Source organism: Chiloscyllium punctatum, chromosome 26 (genome assembly GCF_047496795.1).
Source record: "Chiloscyllium punctatum isolate Juve2018m chromosome 26, sChiPun1.3, whole genome shotgun sequence".
NCBI lineage: Eukaryota > Metazoa > Chordata > Chondrichthyes > Orectolobiformes > Hemiscylliidae > Chiloscyllium > Chiloscyllium punctatum.
The window spans coordinates 44,182,088-44,198,063 of NC_092764.1; the positions used below are offsets into that span (position 1 = coordinate 44,182,088).

The 15,976-nt window shown below is 41.1% G+C and overlaps 1 protein-coding gene across 1 annotated transcript in view; it reads right to left on the reverse strand.

The window, feature by feature from the left end:
- Positions 1–15,505, reverse strand: part of LOC140496165 (uncharacterized) — a 549,133-nt gene extending 533,628 nt beyond the window's left edge. Inside the window, exon 1 of the mRNA XM_072595683.1 lies at positions 15,375–15,505. The gene's annotated coding sequence lies outside the window, so the exon portion shown is untranslated. The remainder of the gene's footprint in view (positions 1–15,374) is intronic.
- Positions 15,506–15,976: the final 471 nt, after the last annotated feature.

Here is a 15,976-nt window from a genome sequence, read left to right on the forward strand (position 1 = left end):
TATGACTTTATGTAATGGCCCAGCATCTGCAGCCCTCCATGACAGAGAATTCCACAGATTCACTATCTTCTGAAAGAAGAAATTCTTCCCCATCTTTGGTGTAACTGGATGAGCCCTTACACAGAAGTCCTAGACTGTCCATCAAGGAAAAATAACCTCTTGGCAACAACCCTGAAAAATTTCTCAAGAACCTTGACTGTTTCAATAAATTTACATCATATTCTTCAAAAGTCCAATGCGTACAGTCCAACTTACTCAACTTCTTCTCATAAGAAAATCTCACCATACAATGACAAAGCTAGTGAGCTTTCTCTGGACTGCCTCCAATGCCAGTAGGTCTTTCCTTAGAAAAAATGAACCAAAACTATTCACAGTATTCCAGGTTTGATCTAACTTGTGCCTTGTGTAGTTTAAACAAGACTTCCCTATTTTTATATCCAGTCCTTTTGAACTAAAAGCCAACATTCCCTTTGCCTTCCTGACTTCCTGCTGAACCTGTATCCTAGCTTTTTGTGATTTATGTACAAGGGCTCCCAAACCCCTCTGTGCTGTGACTTTCTACATCTTTCTCCATTTAAGCAACATTCAGCTCCTGTATTCTTCCTGCTGTAGTACAAAACCTCATATTTTCCACACATTATATTCCATCTACCATTTTTCTCCCCCCAAATGGCTTAACCCATTTATAATTCACTACAGACTCTGTCATCGCCACCATTCAGCTTGCTAATTATTTTTGTTATTGTCAATTTTTTTCAATTATCCATTCACTTTCTTTCATCTGAGTAATTTTATGACCCCAAGATTTATTCTCATGATATTCCATGATTTTTGAGAAGGTTGAGGTTCAGGTTGTAGGTTTGCTCGCTGAGCTCGAAGGTTTGTTTTCAGACATTTTGTCACCATACCAGGTAACAGCATCAGTGAGCCTCCGGTAAAGTGCTGGTGGTATACCTTGTTTTCTATTTGTGTGCCTTCGTTTGTTGTGGTGGGTGATAACATTTCTGATTCTTTTTCTCAGAGGTTGGTAAATGGGGTCAAAAAGGACGTGTTTTTTGATGGAGCTTGGTTTGAATTCCAGGCTTCTAGGAATTCCCATGTGTGTCTCTGTTTAGCCTGTCCTAGGATGGATGTGTTGTCCCAGTCCTTCTTGGTCTGTATGTAAGGATATTAGTGATAATGGGTCATGTCTTTTGGTGGCTATTTGGTTGTTAGTGTTTCCTAGTGGCTAGTTTTCTGCCTGTCTATCCAATGTAGTGTTCGTTACAATCCTTGTAGGGTATTTTGTAGATGACAATTATTTTGCTGGTTGTTGGTGTAGGGTCCTTTTGGTTCATCAGTAGCTATTTCAGTGTATTGGTAGGTTTGTGGGCTATCAGGATGCCAAGGGGTCAGAGTAGTCTGGTACTTATCTCTGAGCTATCTTTGATGTATGGTAGTGTGGCTAGAGTTTCTGGGCATGTTGTGTCTATTTATTTAGGTTTGTTGTTTAAGAATCCTAGAACAGGCTAAGCAGAGACACTCATAAGAATTCTTAGAAGCCTGGCATTCAAACTGGAACTCCATCAATAAACACATCAATTTGGACACCATTTACCAACCTCTCAGAAAAAGAACCCGAAATAATATCACCCACCACAACAGACCAAGACCCATAAACAGAAAGCAGGTTAGAACAGCAGTGCTTCACCGGACACTCTCACTGATGATGCAACCTAGCATGGTGACAAAATGTCTGACAACAAGCCTTCCAACTCAGTGAGCACATTTACAACCTGGTACTCCATGAGGTACAGTTTTTTATCCTGAAAATGCTCCTCTTGTCCCAACTCTGTCGTCTTTCATTAGTTAGCCAATCCTCCATGTACCTCCAACATCAGAGGCTCATAGAACATAAAACATGACAACGCAGTAGAGGCCTTTCAGCCCTCGATGTTGTGCTAACCTATGGACCCAATCTGAACCCTATCTATCCTACACTATTCCATTGTCATCCGTATGTTTATCCAATGACCATGCAAATGCCCTGAAAGTTCGCAAGTCTATTCCACACCCCTTACTACTCTGAGTAAAGAAACTACCTCTGACATCTGTCCTATATCTATCGCCCCTCAATTTCAAGCTATGTGCTCTCATGCAAGCCATCACCATCTGAGGAAAAAGGCTCTCACTGTTCAACCTATCTAATACATTGATTATCTTATATGTCTCGACCTTCTTCTCTCTAATGAGAAAACAGCCTCAAGTCCCTCAGCCTTTCCACATAAGACCTTCCCTCCATATCAGCAACACCCTAGTAAATCACCTCTGAACCCTTTCCAAAGCTTTCATATCCTTCTTATAATGCGGTGACCAGAACTGTACACAATACTCCAAGTGCAGCCTCACCAGAGTTTTGTACAGCTGCAAGTATGACCTCGTGGCTCTGAAACCCAATCCCTCGACTAATAAAAGCTAACACACTGTATGCCTTCTTCACAGCCCTATCAACCTGGGTGGCAACTTTCAGGGATCTATGTACATGGACACTGAGATCTCTCTGCCATCTATACTATCAAGAATTTCATCATCAGCCCAGTTCTCTTTATTCCTGTTACTCCTTCCAAAGTGAATCAGCTCTCACATTTCCACATTAAACTCCATTTGCCACCTCTCGGCCCAGCTGTGCAGCTTATCTATGTCCCTCTGTAACCGACAACATCCTTCAGCACTATCCACAACTCCACCAACTTTAGTGTCTTCCGCAAATTTACTAATTCATCCTTCTACATCCTCATCTAGTAATTTATAAAAATGACAAACAATAATAGCCCCCAAACAGATCCTTGCGGTACACCACTGGTAACTAAACTTCAGGGTTAACAATACCCATCAACCACCATCCTCTGTCTTCTTTCAGCTAGCCAATTTCTGATTCAAACTGTTAAATTATGCTCAATTCCATGCCTCCGGATTTTGTGCAATAGCCTTCTGTGGGGAACCTGATCAAATGCTTTATTGAAATCTATATACACCACATCAACCGCTTTACCCTTATCTACCAATTCACCACCATCTCAAAGAACTCAATAAGATTTGTGAGGCATGACCTACCATTCACAAACCATGTTGAGTATCCCTAATCACCTTATTCCTCTCTAGGTGATCCTACCTCTTATAATCTTTTCCAACCCTTTACTCATAACAGAAGTAAGGCTCACTGATCTATAACTACCAGGGTTGTCTTTACTCCCCTTCTTGAACAAGGGCTGAAAAATGTGTTGCTGGAAAAGCGCAGCAGGTCAGGCAGCATCCAAGGAGTAGGGGAATCGACGTTTCAGGCATAAGCCCTTCTTCAGGAATGGCTTCCTGAAGAAGGGCTTATGTCCAAAATGTCGATTCTCCAACTCTTTGGATGCTGCCTGACCTGCTGCACTTTTCCAGCAACACATTTTTCAGCTCTGATCTCCAGCATCTGCAGTCCTCACTTTCTCCTTCTTGAACAAGGGAACAACATTTGCTATCCTCTAGTCTTCTGGCACTATTCCTGTAGACAATGATGACATTAAGATCAAAGCCAAAGGCTCTGCAATCTCCTCCCTGGTTTCCCAAATAATCCTAGAATAAATCCCATCCAGCCCAGGGGACGTATCTATTTTCACACTTTCCAGAATTGCTAATACCTCCTCCGCGTGAATGTCAATCCCATCCAGTCTAGTAGCCCGTATCTCAGTATTGTCCTCAACAACATTATCTTTTTCCAGTGTGAATTCTGATGAAAAATATTCATTTAGCACTTTCCCTATCTCCTCAGACTCCATGCACAATTTCCCAATACTAGCCTTGATTGGCCCTAATCTTTCTCTAGGGAAAAAGTGAGGACTACAGATGCTGGAGATCAGAGCTGAAAATGTGTTGCTGGAAAAGCGCAGCAGGTCAGGCAGCATCCAAGGAACAGGAGAATCGACATTTCGGGCATAAGCCCTTCTTCAAGAGCATAAGCCCTGAAGAAGGGCTTATGCCCGAAACGTCGATTCTCCTGTTCCTTGGATGCTGCCTGACCTGCTGCGCTTTTCCAGCAACACATTTTCAGCCCTAATCTTTCTCTAGTCATTCTTTTATTACTGATATATCTATAGAAAGCTTTAGGGTTTTCCTTGATCCTACCTGCCAAGACTGCTCATGTCCCTTTATCTTATGAAGTAGACAAACATCTAGTACGTTAGAAAATGCCTTCTGGAAATCCAAATATATTACATCCATTGGTTCTCCTTTATCTATTCTGTTTGTTACCTCCTCAAGGAATTCTGATAAATTTGTCAGGTATGATTTAGCCAACATGAAGCCATGCTGACTCAGCTTAATTATATTATTTACTTCTAAATATTCTGCTATTAAATCCTTTTGATAGACTCTAATATTTTCCCAATAAAATGCTAAACTAACTGGCTTACAAAGTTAAAAATCGCACAAAACCAGGTTATAGTCCAACAGGTTTATTTGGAAGCACTAGCTTTCAGAGCACTGCTCCTTCATCAGGTAGCTGTAGAGTATAAGATCGTAAGACATAGAATTTATAGCAAAAGTTTATAGTGTGATGCAGCTAAAATGATATATTGAAAAAGACCTGAATTGTTTGTTAAGTCTCTCATCTTTTAGAATGATCATGTTGGTTTCAATTCTTTCACATGCAAATCCTAGAACTTTTTGAAGCTTGCATTTTCAAGTGTACCTGGGTAATCCAAGATGATGGATGGGAAAAGTTTCTGGCTGTAACAACTGCTCCTTTTTTGAGGTATTTTAGGTGCTGGTGGTGACTTCCTCAAATTCCAGGAGCAGCAATTACTGTTTTATATGCTGTTGCATTGTTTTGGAACTTTGGATGTGCTGGGTCTTCTACTTTTTGCCATTGATTTGGATGTGAGCATAAGAGGTATAGTTAGTAAGTTTGCAGATGACACCAAAATTGGAGGTGGAGTGGACAGCAAAGAAGGTTACCTCAGATTACAACAGGATCTTGACCAGATGGGCCAATGGGCTGAGAAGTAGTAGATGGAGTTTAATTCAGATAAATGCGAGGTGCTGCATTTTGACAAAGCAAATCTTAGTAGGACTTATACACTTCATGATAAGGTCCTCGGGAGTGTTGCTGAACAAAGAGACCTTGGAGTGCAGGTTCATAGTTCCTTGTAAGTGGAGTCGCAGGTAGATAGGATAGTGAAGAAGGCATTTGGTATGCTTTATTTTATTGGTCAGAGTATTGAGTGCAGGAGTTGGGAGGTCATGTTGCAGCTGTACAGGACATTGGTTGGGCCACTGTTGGAATATTGCATGCAATTCTGGTCTCTTTCATATCCAAAAGATGTTGTGAAACTTGAAAGGGTTCAGAAAAGATTTACAAGCATGTTGCCAGGGTTGGAGGATTTGAGCTATAGGGAGAGGCTGAACAGGCTGGGGCTGTTTTCCCTGGAGCGTCGGAGGTTGAGGGGTGACCTTATAGAGGTTTACAAAATCATGAGGGGCATGTATAGGATAAATAGACAAAGTCTTTTCCCTGGGGTCAGGGAGTCCAGACTAGAGGACATAGGTTTAGGGTGAGAGAAGAAAGTTATAAAAGATACTTTTTTCACACAGAGGGTAGTACATATATGGAATGAGCTGCCAGAGGAAGTGGTGGAGGCTGGTACAATTGCAACATTTCTATGACTCTATGACTCTCATAGGTGCCATGTCAGCTTACATAATGCATTAACAGTGTAAGGTTAAAGTCTGTCTGTCTGTGTCCCAATATTCAGACTGATTCTTTTTCTAAAAAAGAGATCTACAGAATCTTACATGGATTCATGCAGTTTCCTGAGCCATCATGCCACTCTAGTATTTATACCCCCCTGGAGTTGGTAGGACTTGAACCCAGATATCTGATGCAGAGGTAGAGACACTACCACTGTGCCACAAAAGCCTCTTAGAAACGTGGGCTTGTCTGGGATTTGAACCTGGGACCTCTCACAGCTTGACATCATAGAGAGCCGCGAAGCGAGAATTATTCCCCTAGACCAAGGAGCCACATCCATCTTCTGGCTTACCATTAATCTTTGCCATATCGCCACATTTTTATGTTCCTTTCAATTTGATGCTATTCTCACCTTCCCTGATAAATCATGATTGGCCTATCTCCTTCTAAGAATACTTCTTCCCCACTGAGATATACTTTTGTTGAGAGCCATGACCCATTTTCTTAAAATGCCTGTCATTGTTTTTCAACCGCCTTTGCTGTTCAATGCCTTAACTTAATGCTACTTCTTCCCTCATTCCTTCGTAAAAGCATTTAACATTGCTGTTTATGACTCAAGTTTCATACTCCCACACTGGATCCTAAATTCTACCATGTTATGATCACTGTTTTCTAGGATATTTTTTACTAAGATCATTTTTAAAATCTACCTCTTTTCATATCACCAGATACAAAATAATCTGATCTATAGTTGCATATTATTACATACATATCACAGTATATTATTGAAAAAAAAACATCCCAAATGCACCTTATGAATTCTTTGTGGCTATCTCTGCCAATCTGACTTTCCCAATCTAAATGAAGAATAAAGTTATCCATCATTAATGTACAGTCTTTTTTACATGCCCTTAATCACTCATGTATTCTCTATGCTACAGAATAGTTACTATTAGGGGCCTATAGTCCACTTTCGTTTGTTTCATCTTGCCCTTGTTATTTCTTACCTCCAAATATCCAGATTCCATCCAAGATAATTTCTCACTATCATATTTATTCTATTCTGTAGAAAGCTACCCCATAACCCTTTCCTTCCTATTTAGTTCCCAGCTTTGATCTCCATATAACCATGTCACTGTAAATGGCTAGATTATACCTATTAACCGCTATCTGTGCTGTTAATTTCCTTACTTTTGTTTGAAATACCACATTCATTCAAATAAAGAGCCATCAATTTGCCTTTAAGCATTTTTCTGCTGGAAACTATATTTACTGCTATTGTTCAATGTTTATACACTCTGTCCCTTCCTGTACCACACTGGAAATTGTTATCCAAATAGCTGCCCTGTAATTTTCTATATGCTTTGTAAGCCTACATTTGATTTCCCCTAACAATCCTCCTCACCTCCCATCCCTCTAATTAATGTGAGGCCCTCTCTAAAGTTCTAGTTAATCAATTCACCGGAATATGGTCTAGCTCTCTTCAGGTGTTGATTTTGGGGTTCGTGGTCACATATACCTATTATATGCAGCCAACATTTGTAGGCAATTTTTAAATCGTTTATTGAGTTTGTTAAGAAGTCGAAGTTTACATATGATACATTAATTAATTAAAGAAAGTATATAATTGTGTCAATTGGAGATGGTTCACTGACATCAGAGGACAAACAGGATATTGTCATGGAGTGTATCAATATTGTTAAAGTGTTGAAGGAAGCATCCTGCTCTCTAACTGAAGTATTAGGGAACTCTTCCCAGGGTTATCCTCATTTTCTAGTCCAGTTTCCATTGGAAGAACATAGAGGTCCCTGAAAAAGACTGCTGCCTGTGAGGACTCCTTTTTGCCATGAGCATTTATTGATATACCCTCTTGCTCAAGGCTGATTGCTTGCATGGTGCCAATCTGAATCCTTTTGGCCAATGACCATTGGACAGCTGCTTGTGATATTGGATGACCATTGGCCCATTGTCCACCTCCATTTTCAATCTTTCTGAAAACAAAACTCCTTATTTTCCAGGGTAGAGAAGGACCCAATAAGTCTTTTCTTTATACACATAGAAGGCTAGTTACTACTGGGACAGTTAAATGAGATCTACATAGTGTCCATATTTAATAGTTTCTAAGAGAACACAGTTTTAAAAGGGACCCCAATTTCCTCCCATTGAATCCCATTCCTCCAGAACAGCTCCCTTCTACTTATTCTACCCACACCAATCCTTGAGCCACGGATTTGACTCCTTTACAATTGTTCACCCTATGCCAGTTTGCCTGGGCTCAGGTAGTAATTCAGAGATTATTACCTTGGAGAATCTGCTTTGTAATATAGTTCGTAACAGATCACATTATTTCAGTAGAACCTCTTTTCTAGTCCTATTAATTCATTGCTACTGACCTGGATGAAAACAACTTTAGGTTTCTCTCCCACTCAAAGTTATTCGCCAACTGCCTAGCATCAGGCAGGCAACACAGCCTTTTTGACTCCTGTGCATAGATAGTATTCTCTACGTACATCTCCATAACTATCCTGTATCCTACCATATCCTCCCTCCACTTGAATGGTTCAATATACAGTGATCAGTATGTTTTTTCCTCCTACAGACCCCATTCTCATCCAGACAATTTTCAAGAATCTCAGTATGGTTAGATAGTTGCAAGGGCCTGGACTTCTCAATGCAACCCCCGATCCCCTGCAGTCACATCCTCTGATTCCTGATCACAAACCACATTTGAATTACCCATTCTGAGGAGTGTGGCTACCCTCTGGAGTAATGTGTCCTGATCAATTTCCCCTTTCCTGAATGTGATACGATGTCTGCAGCTCCTCAGCTTAGGTCAGAGGTTCCACGAGCTACAAACACTTATTACAGATATGTTCTGGATCATCTTTGTATCCACCATTTTCCACCACAACTATCATATTGATTTACTTTGTAGATAAATTAATCCAGATTTCCTGTTCTTTCCACTTTAATAGTAGCTAAGTGATTAGTCAAGTTTAATTTTCAATACTTTTTACAAAAACAAAGGATAACCAATAGATTAAATGTGAATTCAGATGGAGTGAGATGGCAGAGGGTGAGGGCATTGGGTGGGTTCATGCCTGTATGTGTCTTTCACTATGGGTAAAGGCAGCTTCAACCTTCTATATACCATACAAGATTGCACATTCAAAGTTACTGAATTATGGAAGTCTAGGAGGATAGTCAGGAGTTATTTTAAAAAAGGTTAGTTATGAATATTTTTGGGTTAGTTAGCTCAGTTAAGATGGATGGCTGGTGTATGATTCAGAATTATTACAACTGGGAAAACTCAAGCCCTCTTCCAGTAGACTTGTGACCTATCTCCTTGCCCTGACCCTGACAATGGATGTCAAACACCAAGATTATCAAAACAAAACAGCTCAGAATAAAGCATTAGCAAACAATGAGCTTTAGTCCAGTCTTTGGGTAGACCACTTATGAATTCAATGAAATGAGCAGCATCGCAAGACTATTTGGAAAGCAAATAGTGTGTTATGTTCTGCCAACAAAGGGAAACGTAATATATGAAGCATTATCCTTTGTTATATAAAATCTTGTTTAGTTTAGCATCTAGATTTGGTGTCTTCTAACACAGAAGATGTGTATACTAGACAAGCATGCTCACAAGACAGATCCACAAAACTGATAAGTTTAAGACCCCATAAATATCTAGAAACTCAGAAAACAGAGCTTTTATTTTAGCAAAAGATGTCAAAGTGACATAAGCTCAATCTTGATAATAAAGAAGGAATGGATTTTGTACAAGCTAAGATAATTCAAATTACATTAAAAGGAACTGAGAAAATAAATACAAATTACAAAGTACGTAGAGAACTCTTTAATGCTGGCAGAAGTACTGTTTGCAGAAAATTATTAACCAGCAGAATAGCTTGCCTGCAGGACTGTAGATTTACTGCACATCTTCAGAAGGGAGTTGGATGATTTCCTGAAGAAATAAAGAACAGGTGGGACATACTGGAGATCACATCACCCAGTCACCATGGTTTCCTGGAGCTTATTGTGAGCAATTTGTCTGCAGATTCTTCACCTTGAATGTCCTTCTGAAGAGAAACAGCAGAGATGTGTTTGTACTTGTGGTGATGTGTGGGGGCACAGCCGAAAGAATGGCGCTCAGGGCAAACAGATGATGATGTGAAAAGGTTACACCATGGGCTGAATCTTAAAAGAACCAGCTGTGTGCATTTTGGTGAATTTCACAGCAGATTTCTCTTTGAACCCTAGCGAAATTTCTCACACTTTTCCACGTAACACACCTCATTATTTATGCACTCGTCTCTGTGGCACTCCTGTCGTTACATCCTCCCTCTCAGTAGAGAGAGAAGTACTTACCACTGCCAGGACCTTCCAGGTTCTCCAGCACTGAGTCTGTTGCTAAAGCCCAGCAGTGCTCCAGGATTTACCCTTCACTATGCACATAGTGGGAGAGGAACAAACATAACTGCTTCTCAGGAGACATAAATGGTAAGGCTGACACTTCACTGAAAATGCAAATATGTATTTGTAAATGTGCTGTTTTTTTGAGAACAAAGCCACAAAGTCCCTATTGTTAGCCACATCCCATCTTAGAATTCCAAGGGAGTACTGTTCTTTACCCAGTTCCCAGAGTAGGCTACATTGTGTCATTTCAATCATTTCTTTACCACCTTGAAGGATCTTCCAGCACGCACACCAAAGTATCTCACTTCCTCTATTCCTCTCAATATCTTTGATTTTATTAAATACTCTCTAGCATTTTTTGCCTTTCCTAAACGTACTACTTCACACTTCACTGGATTAAATTTAATTTACTACATTCCCTCCAATGTAAGCGAACTATTGATACCATTCTGGAGTCAACGGCTACCCTTTTCATATAGAATTACTTGTTGTGTCATGTGCAAATTTCCCAATCATGTCTCCCCACATTGAATGTCAAATTATTAATATTCACAATAAACAGCAAGGGACCCAGCACTGTGCTGTGGACCACCACTGGAAGTCAGTTTCCATTCACAAAAACCTTCATAGGCCATTGCCCCTTGGTTCCTCTCACTGAGTAATTTTGGATCCAAATCATGACATTCCCCTGTGCCCATGGCCATTTACTTTTCTTACCAGTCAACTATGTAAGACCTTGTCAAATTCCTCCTTGATTTCCTTTAACAGCCTGGATATAAACCATCTTGGAGTTGCATAAATCACCAGGACAAAAACGTCAGTCTAGCCAGTATTTCCTCACACATTTTTCTAATCGTAACTAATATTTCACACTCTTCCAAAGTTAGCACATCTACACCGTCCCTGCTCTTTGCGGAAACAAAAGGTACTCATTATAAACCCTGCCCACATCAGTTGCATCCACACATAAGTTGTTTTGTACATCTGTGATTGGCCTTATCCTTTCCTTAGTAATCATCTAGCTGTTAATGTACTAACAAAATACCTATGGGCTTTCCTTGATTAGACCTGCCAATACTTTTCCAAATTCTCTCTTTCTAGTTTCCTTTTTCACCTGAATCCTGTACTTCATGTACTCCACAAGGCTTTCTACAGTATTAAGTATCTTTGTTAATGTCACAAGCATTCTTTAGCTGCTTAATTTTTAACTTCACGTAAGACCATAAAGTACAAAAGCAAAAAGTTATCATGAGGTTGTACAAACAATGGCTTGGCTTCAACTGGCAAATTGCATCCATTTCTGGGAACTATACTTTAGAAAGGTTGTGAAGACATTACAAGGCTTTAAAAGGCTCTGGTCAGAGCAATTTTGGGCCCCATACCTCAGGAAAGGTGTACTGGCCCTGGAGTGGGTTCAGAGGAGGTTCACGAGAATGATCCCAGGAATGAAAGACTTAACATATGAGGAACGTTTGAGAACTCTGGAACTATACTCGGAGTTTAGAAATATGGGGGGGGAGGGGGTCGGATTGAAACTTTCAGAATACTGAACGGCCTGAACACACTGAATATTGGGAAGATGTTTCCAATAGCGGGAGACACTAGGAGCTGAGGGCAAAACCTTGAAGGGAAGACCCTTTAGAATGGATATAAGGAGAAACTTCTTTAGCCAGAGGGTAGTCAATCTATGAAATGCATAGCTGCAGAGGGCCGTGGAGGCTGAGTCATTGAGTATATTTAAAACAGAGATAGAGAAGATCTTGATTGCCAAGGGGATCAAAGGTTATGGGGAGAAAGTGGGGAAATGGGGTTGAAAGCCTATCAGCCATGATTGAATAGCAAAGCAGACTCAATGGGCAGAATGACCTAATTTCTGCTCCTGTGTTATGGTCATTGGAATTATCATATAGAAAAAAAGAAATGAGAAATTCTCTTCAAGCATGGGCTGAGAGTTTTACTGGCTGAGCAAGCATTTATTACCCATCCAAAGTGGCCTTTGTGAAGGTGGTGGTGAGCTGCCTTTTTGAACCACTGTAACATAAGGAAGGGAGTTCCAGGATTTTTACTCAGTGACACTGAAGGATTTGAAAAATACTTTCAAGGCAAGGATGGTGAGTGGCTTAGAAGGGAATTTGCAGTAGATGGCATTGCCATGGATCAACTGCCCTCATCCTTCTAGGTGGTATTGGTCATTGATTTGGAAGTTACTAAGTAGCATTGGTAAATTTCTGCACTGCATCTTGTATATGGTACACACAGCTGTTATTGTGGGACAGTGGTGGAGGAAGTGAATGCTTGTGGACATGGTGCCAATCAAGCAGGCTGCTTTGTCCTACATAATGCAATGCTACTTGAGAGTTGTTGGAAATACACTCATCCAGACAAATGGAGAGCATTCCACCATATTGCTGACTGGTATTTTGTAGATGATGATGCACAGGCTTTGCTACTTATCACAGGAATCCTACCCTTGAAGCCACAGTATTTACATGGTTAGTCCGGTTCAGTTTCTGGTAAATGGTAACACTGAGGATGTTGATAGTGGTGGTTTCAGCCATAGAGATGTCATTGAATATTGAGGGGTGATGGTTAACTTTTTTCTTAAAGATGGTCATTTCCTGGCATTTATGTGGTGCAAATGTCCATTGCCATTTGTCAGCACAAGTCTGGATATTGTCCAGGTTTCCCTTCAATTGAAGTATTTGAGACATCAAGAATCATGCTGAACATTGTGTAATCATCTGTGAACATTCCCACTTCTGATTTTATGATGGAGGGAAGGTCATTGCTGAAGATGGTGGGACCTCGGACACTACCATGAAGAACTCCTGCAGAGATGTCCTGGAGCTGAAATGACTGACCTCCAACAACAACAACCATTTTCCTTTCGCTTGCTATGACACTAGAGAAGAGTTTGCCTCTGATTCCCACTTACTCTAGTTTTGTTAGGGCTCCTTGATGCCACACTCAGTCAAGTGCAGCCTTGATGTCAAGGACAATTAATTGCTTGAAAACATGGTGACTCCTTCCATGTTACAGATAATCGTGAGTAAATTGATGGTGCAGTAATTGGCCAGTTTAGATTTGTCCATGATTCCAAACACAAGAAACTTCAGTTTAGCAGATTGACTGAACAAGTTAAGATTGTTCTCCTTGAAGACTGTTGGGAGGTGATTTGATTGAGATATTCAAAATCTTAAGGGGTCTGAGCGGAGCAGATATGCAGAAACTGTTCCCTTTGGTGGAAACATTGAGAAGCAAAGAAAACTATTTAAGATGATTGAGGAAGACTTTAAAAAAACCCTGCAGCCAGTGATAAGGATCTGGAATGCACTGATGCAGATGTTACCTTGGCTTTCAAAAATATATTCAGCAAGGTCTTGCAGAGAACTGGCGCAAGACAATGGGGTAAATGTCTACCGTCTGTACTGTACCATTCTATGCTTTCACCCATAACGAACTAAGATACATGTTGAACGCATCCGGACAATTCTGAGAATCTTTGCATACTGTCCTGTTGAGTGAAGACAAACAAAAACTCTCCCCCCATCATTAATCAGCCGAATCTGCTGAGAAGTTGCAATGATGGTTCGATCGCCACAACGAGGGCAGATCCTGGGTAGCACAGTGGTTAGCACTGCTGCCTCAATTCCCACCTCAGGCAACTGTGTGGAGTTTGCACATTCTCCCCGCGTCTGCGTGGGTTTCCTCCTACAATCCAAAAATGTGCAGGTGCAGGTTAGGTGAATTGGCCATGCTAAATTGCCCATAGTGTTAGGTGAAGGGATAAATATAGGAGGATGGGTTGCTCTTCGGAGGGTCGGTGTGGACTTGTTGAATCGAAGGGCCGGTTTCCACACTGTTAGTAATCTAATCAATCCTCCAGACTAATGCTGCCGCCCACTCTCTCTCCCCCCCAAGATCGTTTCTGATCCTGGCTGTCTAAGAAATGCACAATAGAGCTTCGAGAGTTGGGTACGGAGGGGTTGTCAGATCCAGTTAAAGTGGTAGTTGGATCCAGTCTGCTGGCAGTCAGATATGAAGGGGTGTGTGTGTGGGTTAAGAATGTCTACATGTACGGATGTGTGTGTGTTGGGGGTGGTGTGAGGAGTAAGTAGTAACGATTGAAGGGTCAGTTGTGGAGTTACCGCGGTGTTAGACCAGTTTTTAGTCTGACATTTCTTCTACCCAGCTAAGTGCTACAGAATCAGAAACATTGGCGGAGAGTCGTGGGGGAGGAAAGGGGAGTTACCCATCCAAACTTTTAACTTATCGGGCACTTCACAAGTACTTCTTCGCTTCAGGATTTCCATGGAGTCCCGGCGGATTTTCAGGCATACGTTCGGTCAGGATTTGGCTCATTTCCAGTTGTGGGCCCCAGGTTCAGTTGTGAATTTATGTAATAAAAGATGCATAATCATGTCTCCCACTTCCGAAAGTAAATATCAAAATTAGCTACAATTATTAAAAATGACGAGAAAAATTCCCCACCCATACCCTGTGTAAATTCTGCAACAGATCATCAAAACCGCTTAGTGCGTTACCTTATTACAATGCAACATTTTACAAAATGTACAAGCTATCAAGAATAAATAAGGATACCCAGACATTTTACTGAATTCGAGACGGTCAAACTGTTCCCTAATGAACATTCAATAGACCCCATCCTCCAACAGTACCACGAACAGTTCACATATTGTACTCGTTCTGTTTCTTGTGAATAACTGGCATTTTAGAGCTACTTTAAATTCAGTTTTACTGTCAACGTTAAAACAGCCTTCCTGCCTAATTTGGACTGGTGTTTGCTATGAGACTTGCAAAACATCGCTGCCAAATAAAATATCTTAAATGTCAGGGAGGATTCTTTTTCCCTCTTTGTAAAATGTCGACACTGTCGCGCATTGTAGACTTTATTGTAGACGCGGATGAAAGGAACACACACAAACTCCAAGCACGCGTTCAGCAGCCTGCATGACCTGAGAGTTACTGTCAACCTTGAACAAATCAACAACAAATAGAGAAAACCGCATCCAAGCATAAACGTGCTGGAATTAAAGTCAGTCTAACAGGTTTCACGATTCAACCGTTCGGGAGGTGGAGTTAGTCCTTTTACTCAATTTAAGGTCGACTCGATTCCAAAACAGATCCTCAGAACAGGCTCTGTGAGATCAACATGGGTAAAAAGCTTGGGACAAGAAAGCTGTCAGACAGCCCAGTAAACTTTGACAGTTGCCAACTTACTCACCACTCCTGGGCTGCAACTAAACTCATGACCTTGTAGCGATCAGAGGATTCTCGCTTCTGCTCCTGGCTTCTTGTTGTTGTTATCGTTGTGACTGCTGATCGCTTGTCTCTCGCCGCCTGGGAATAATTCAGTCCAAAGCAAACCCCAGCATTTTCTGACCCAGGGCCTGCAAAGGGAAACTTCGCTGCACTTGGTTTCACCGCCGGTTGCCACGGACGCTGCGGTCGCCATGGATTTGATGTCAATCTCTGGCACTATTTCAATTCACTGCCAGCATCGTGCTACATAGATCAGCAGTGTGTACTCAGAATTAGAATTCAATAGCCTTTTGTTTGGGAGTGATCAAATTATTCTGTGTTTTTTTGTAAAGCTCCTTGTTAAATTTAAAACTGAACCTCAATGAACTGTCAGAACGCCAGTTAGCTACTTAAATGAGCCAGCTATTTCGCATTAACCCTGATTCTGCTGTGTGTTTCACGGGATTCTATGACGAAAGCAACCCTTATCCCTTCAGGTATCTCGCTGTAAACTGCACAGAAATACTTAAGAGTCACAATCCACTGCCATTGGGCGGAGGAGTCAACCTTCCCCGCGATTAAACA